Source organism: Nematolebias whitei, chromosome 5 (genome assembly GCF_014905685.2).
Source record: "Nematolebias whitei isolate Nwh7 chromosome 5, NemWhi1, whole genome shotgun sequence".
In the NCBI taxonomy this organism is placed as follows: Eukaryota; Metazoa; Chordata; class Actinopteri; order Cyprinodontiformes; family Rivulidae; genus Nematolebias; species Nematolebias whitei.
This window is the reverse complement of record NC_056502.1, coordinates 44,119,762-44,127,044: the sequence shown is the minus strand read 5'-3', so window position 1 is coordinate 44,127,044 and position 7,283 is coordinate 44,119,762.

Below are 7,283 nucleotides of genomic sequence, written 5' to 3'. Positions count from 1 at the left end.
ACCATGCCAACATGCAGTTCATTCACTAAATTGCAATCTTTGCGGAGTCAATGTATATTATTGCTACCTTGAGTACCATAATCTACATTGATCTCACAACGCTTAAGCCGAACCTACTCGAACAATCCTATTCGGGGGGATAGCTAATTCTTTTTGATAAGTCTCGCCATAGACTTCCAAAACATTTATGGGAAAACCAAACACCCAATCTCAAGTCGTTCGTCTAAAAAGACAACAGACAATTACACCAAACTATATTTTACCATGTAAAGCTAACTTAAACCAAGTTAGAAATGGAAAAATAGTTTGGAACACTTTTTCTATAGGCATAAACCCCTGTAGTACCCCTTTTTCAGCATTCTCCACCCCTTAACTGGTAGTTGTAGCTGTTCCCAACCATAATAGCTTACATACCAGATGCATATAGTTTAAGGCCTTATGTAAAATCCCCTTCATAAGCCCACCTTAAACCACATAATTGCATGACACATTGAACCAGAACGGCACAGGCTGGACGTCGCTGGAGACAACCTTCGCTGGAGGCGACCTGCAATCCTGACGTTGGTCTCCACTCTTCATCCAGTGGCCGCTTCTTCAGTTCAATCCAAGGGTACCCCTCTGTATGCTGATTAATCAACACTTCCAATCGCTGTGGATTTACCGTTGTGGATTATATGACTTTTTCCAATGGATTACAGACTCTGTTTCCAAGGGGTTAAAGCATTGCTACAATGGGATTATCGAGACGATATGGAATTATAATCAACACAATGGAATACCAAGAACATTGTGGAATTACCTTGACTTTGTTTCCTTGCTGGATTACTTCTGACTTTGGTCTTCCTTGAAGGATTACTTCTGACTTTGGTCTTCCTTGCTGGATTACTTCTGACTTTGGTCTTCCTTGCTGGATTACATCAAGCTCAAGGACATTTGAAGGTCTAAGTTCACGGTTGGAATTCATCCCCATGGACAGGTGATGATTTCCAAAGGGGGGACTGTAGTGAACCAGATGACCTGATGATCTGACCCTCATCTGACCCTGATGACCTCAAATCTACCAGATGGACAGAGACTGTTATTTTCATTGATCTGAATAAGTCTGAGCCATCTGATGACTTTCTTTCTTGAATTAATCAAGCAGAAAAGACAATCCTCTATAATCATTACTGTCTTACAAATGTTTTGATAATCAAATTGTGTTAGTTTCACTCAATGCTTACAGGTTGAAAAGAACTACTCATTTTTATTTTACATAAACAGTAAGTAATGATTTTTGTTCCTCATTCAAAGAAGAAATCACCTGAATATGCATTTCTTGATTTTCTGTCTGAAATGAGTCAAGTCGTAAGTATGTGAAAGGTTGGTTTTCGGTCAACTAAAATGTTTACCGAGAAAGATGTCATGTTTAAACTTTTTCAGAAGATTACCAAGAGTTGACTCCACGAAGTCTGCTCTCCTGCAATAATCTCTCTGTCAGTTGTTAAAACAATCTCATTCTCTGACCTTGGCTTAGATAACATCTTACGTCACAAAACCACTCCCCTTTCTGGTCCATCCACGAATCAGAAAGCTCTGAAGTAAACTCGGAAGTAAACTCATTTAAAATGTGACAACTTCCCGGTTCTGGCAGAGTGCAGTAGATTCCATGGAGTGCAGTAGATTCCATGGAGTGCAGTAGATTCCATGGAGTGCAGTAGATTCCATGGAGTGCAGTAGATTCCATGGAGTGCAGTAGATTCCATGGAGTGCAGTTAGTTCTCAAGGAGTTCTGAAGAGATTTCATGGGAATTCAGAGAACTAGAGTTATGGAGAGTTTTGGAGTTGGAGTCTGAGAAGATCTGAAAGAGTCTGAGAGCTGCTGACAATGAAGAGTCAGAGTTGCCGAGAATCCAGAGACGTTTTGGGATTATAATTCTGTTTTGAGCTAACCACGCACGACTCTCCAAGGATTTTAGCTGTTCTCAACGGAGACGCTGATATCAGTCTGAAGGTTCTTACTGAGGTGATCTATCGTCAACAAGGTAACGGTTTCTTCTTCGACTAAAGTGTACCTGGGATAAGCTGAGATACCTGATGGGAGCGTGCAATTTCTGGTCAAACAGATTAAATTCCCTCACATATTCCTCTGTAAGATAAATCTCAATTTCCTCTTAAACTCACCTCTCTCTCATAAATCAGTACAGATATTTTTAGAAATATCTGAAGCAAAGTCCTCAAATCACCGCCGAGTGATTTGAAGTTCATTATTTGTGAAACTGTCTGTTATTATTTTCATATTTTGCCAAATTAATGTAAATGTTTGATGTTAAACTTTGATTCTGAAAATAAATGACTCCATTCATTTGATGGGTCAAAGATAATAACGTCTCTCGTTCGCATTCCTTTAAATTCAATGCACGGCATTACAGTCAGAAAAATGAAGAACTCGTGAAAAGTATGCATAAATATATACCACATATATTTGTCATACAACTAGTGGCACGTACCCACGTGACTCACTACACTAGTTAGAGATTCATGAGTCTAACAGCCTCAGGGTAGAAGCTGTTCCTCAGTCTAGTGGTTCTACACTTAATGCTCCTTAACCTCCTTCCTGAGGGGAGTGGGGCAAAAAGTGTGTGTGCTGGGTGAGTGGGGTCCTTCATGATGCAGGTGGCCCTCTTCCTGCATCTGGAGGTGTAGATGTCTGTGATGGTGGGGAGGCTGATTCCGACAGATTTCTGTGCAGCCTTCACCACTCTCTGCAAAGCTTTTCTTTCTGCAGCTGTGCAGCCTCCATGCCACACATTGATGCTCGAGCACAGGATGCTCTCCACTGCACACCTGTAGAAGGAGGTGAGGACTGAGCTTCCCAGACCAGCTCGCCTCAGCCGTCTGAGGAAGTAGAGTCTCTGATGAGCTTTCTTCATCAGGCTGGTGGTGTTGTTGCTCCAGCTGAGGTTGTCATTCATGTGTACACCCAAGTACTTGTAGCTGGAGACCACTTCCACCGCAGATCCTCTTATGTTCAGGGGGGTGTAGATGTTTTTGTTCCTTCTGAAGTCCACACTCATCTCCTTTGTCTTCTTCACATTGATGTGAAGGTTATTCTCTTTGCACCAGCTCTCCAGGTGTTCCACCTCTTGCCTGTAGCTGGACTCATCATTGTTTGTGATGCATCCCACCACCGCTGTATCATCTGCAAACTTTACAATGTGACAGCCTTGATGGGTAGCTGCACAATCATACGTGAGCAGAGTAAACAGGAGAGGGCTCAACACACATCCCTGAGGAGAGCCAGTGCTGAGGGTTATGGTGGAGGAGGAGAGGTTGTGGATCCTCACTAACTGTGGTCTGTTTGTTAAAAAGTCTAGTACCCAGTTGCAGATGGAGGGGCTTAGTCCTAGTGTGGATAGTTTGTCCATCAGGGTTTGGGGGATCATGGTGTTGAAGGCGGATGTGAAGTCCACAAAGAGCATACGGACGTAAGAGTTTTTCTGCTCCAGGTGGATGAGCGCAGTGTGGACCACAGAGGAGATTGCATCCTCTGTTGATCGGTTCTCACGGTATGCGTACTGATGAGGGTCCTCGTTGATGTTGATGGTTGTTTTGATGTGAGTCATGACCAGTTTTTCAAAGCATTTAGCGACTATCGGGGTGAGGGCCACTGGCCGATAGTCATTCAGACCAGTCACTGTAGAGCTTTTTGGGACTGGGATGATGGTGGCAGTCTTCAGGCAGGTGGGAACTGTCTCCAGGGTAAGTGAGGTGTTAAAGATGTCTGCCAGCACCTCACAGAGCTGATCAGCACATTCCTTCAACACTTTTCCGGGGATGTTGTCTGGGCCAGTTGCTTTGTGCGGATTAATCCTCCTGAAGGTACTCCTTACTTCTGCTGAGGTCACGCTGAGATGCTCTTCATCCGGTGGTGAGGTGTGTCTGGTGCTGGGTGGTCTGTTCGGGTCTTCAAAGCGTGCATAGAACTTGTTGAGGGCATCAGGCAGAGATGGGACTTTGGGGCATTGTTCACTCCTTCCTTTATAATCTGTTATGCACTTAATGCCCCTCCACATGCTCTGAGGGTCTTGTGAGATGAATTGACCCTCGATCCTCTGTGCATATGTGGCCTTGGCCTTCTTAATACCAGCAACCAGCTCTTTTCTTGTCCTACTCAGCTCCTCTGAGTTTCCAGACCTGAAGGCAGTGTTCCTGGCTTCCAGCAGGGTACGCACCTCTGCATTCAGCCAAGGTTTTCTGTTTGGGTAGCTTTTAACATTTCTGATAGTGGAGACGGTGTCAGTACATGTACTAATGTAACCCAGAACTGAGGATGTGTATTGGTCAAGATCAAGCGATCCTCCATTTTCAGCAGCTTCTCTGAAAACCTGCCAGTCTGTTCGGTCAAAACAATATCTCAGTATGGGGCCACTTCAATCGTGAAGTGGAATGAAATGTATTGGATGTGTCAAACTTTTTTAACAAATAAAAAACTGAAAAGTGGGGTGTGATATATTATTCGGCCCCTTTACTTTCAGTGCAGCAAACTCACTCCAGAAGTTCAGTGAGGATCTATGAATGATCCAATGCTGTCCCAAATGACTGATGATGATAAATAGAATCCACCTGTGTGTAATCAAGTCTCCGTATAAATGCACCTGCTCTGTGATAGTCTCAGGGTTCTGTTCAAAGTATAGAGAGCATCATGAAGACCAAGGAACACACCATGCAGGTCTGAGATACTGTTGTGGAGAAGTTTAAAGCCGGATTTGAATAAAAAAAGATTTCCCAAGCTTTAAACATCCCAAGGAGCACTGCAAATCTACCAAGACCCGGCCGTCCCTCTAAACTTTCATCTCGAACAAGGAGAAGACTGATCAGAGATGCAGCCAAGAGGCCCATGATCACTCTGGATGAACTGCAGAGATCTACAGCTGAGGTGGGAGAGTCTGTCCATAGGACAACAATCAGTCGTACACTGCACAAATATGGCCTTTATGGAAGAGTGGCAAGAAGAAAGCCATTTCTCAAAGACATCCATAGAAAGTGTTGTTTAAAGTTTGCCACAAGCACCTGGGAGACACACCAAACATGTGGAAGAAGGTGCTCTGCTCAGATGAAACCAAAATCAAACTGTTTGGCCACAATGCAAAACAATATGTTTGGTGTAAAAGCAACACAGCTCATCACCCTGAACACACCATTCCCACTGTCAAACATGGTGGTGGCAGCATCATGGTTAGGGCCTGCTTTTCATCAGCAGGGACAGGGAAGATGGTCAGAATTGATGGGAAGATGGATGGGGCCAAATACAGGACCATTCTGGAAGAAAACCTGTTTGAGTCTGCAAGAGACCTGAGACTGGGACGGAGATTTATCTTCCAACAAGACAATGATCCAAAACATAAAGCCAAATCTACAATGGAATGGTTCACAAATAAACATATCCAGGTGTTGGAATGGTCAAGTCAAAGTCCAGACCTGAATCCAATCGAGAATCTGTGGAAAGAGCTGAAGACTGCTGTTCACAAACGCTCTCCATCCAACCTCACTGATCTCGAGCTGTTTTGCAGGAAGAATGGGCAAGAATTTCAGTCTCTCCATGTTCAAAACTGATAGAGACAAACCCCAAGAGACTTGCAGCTGGAACTGCAGCAAAAGGCGGCGCTACAAAGTATTAATGCAAGGGGGCAACAATCTACAAGGTCACAATATACGGTGGTCACAGAATATGGTGTAACACCTTCAGTGTTTCTGTGCGTCTCCTCCTGTCTCAGCATAAAACGCACACAGGTGGAGGAGATGGCGACACCTCTGTGTTACTCGCTCACCAGTTTAGCAGCTTAGTGTGGGCAGTGGTTGACCAGGGGTTTGATCATAAACATATATTCACGTTAGGATGCTTGAGAGGAGCTACGTCTGTAGCATCTCAGCAGTAACTGTGACGCTGTAAAACGCTGCAGGTGTAAGAGACGCTGTGTGTTCAGGTGCATTAAAGCTGAAATGTCTTTTAAACCCCCACACCTTATTGTCCTCAAGCTTCATGAGAAACATAATTTAGATGAGTAGTGTTGAACACAAGTAAAAAAGTCTAGTGGTGATGTTTTTTATTTCTCTATAAAGACAAATAGTGCCGATCTGACGCTCTGTATTAAAGTGTATTAAAGTTAAAATGTCTTTAAAACCCACAGCTGAATTTACACAAACGGTGAGAAACATGCTTTAAATGTGTGGAATTAAATTAAATCTAGGTGAAATGTTGCTTTTTTGTTCACTAGTGAACACCTTTTTTTTACACACACACACATGCACGCGTGCCTGGACACACGCACACCTACACACATCATTGTGTGTCCCCCCACATTACGGAAGGTTCTGATGCCTTCCTGATTCCTTTTCTTGAGACCAAACTGACACATCACTTGCTTATTTCCTCTGATTCCTTCACCAACATGTCCATTCAGATCTGCTCCAATCACCACTCTTTACCTCCTGGGAATACTCTGTCAATTCTTCTAGGTCCTTCTTTCCAGAGTATCCAGTATTTTATATTTAGGTCTTTCTAAAAGTATAAAAAATGTTTTCAAATGCATTTTACAAACCGGATTCCAAAAAAGTTGGGACACTAAACAAATTGTAAATAAAAACTGAATGATGTTGTGCAGTGTGAATGCAAACGCACCAGCTCAAATGTAAACAAAAGGTCATGAATATTGATCCCGAACCGAACCGAGTCTACCGGACTATCTGGTGTGAAAACGACCTCACACTCCATTCTTCCCTCACTTGTGAACAAACCCCCAAGATACTCGAGCTCCTCCACTTGAGGCAGAACCTCATCCTCTACCCGAAGAGAGGAATCCACCCTTTTCTGACTGAGGACCATGGCCTCAGATTTGGAGGTGCCTATTCTCAGCTGCTTCACACTCGTCTGCAAACCACTCCAGTGAAAGCTGAAGATCACGGCACGATGATTGCTCTATGTGTAGCACTCAAACTATGAGTTGAAGATGACTGTCAGCTATTACCACACAAATGTTTAGCTCAGCATCTGCACAGTTAGATGAGTTAGTTTATAGCCCTTTTTGTGTTTCACAAGTTCACTTGGTTGTGGTGGCCATATTGAATTGGGTTAATTAAGCCTACAGGCTAAATGTGCCTCCAAGGTTTCATAAAAAAGTTTTCTCTGACGGTTTCATAAAAATCATTCTAGTTGGTCATAAAATGTTTTACTAACAAACACAGTAATTAACGGCAATTTTTCAAAAACATAGTTAGTATTCTATACCACCTCGTAAGCTAGC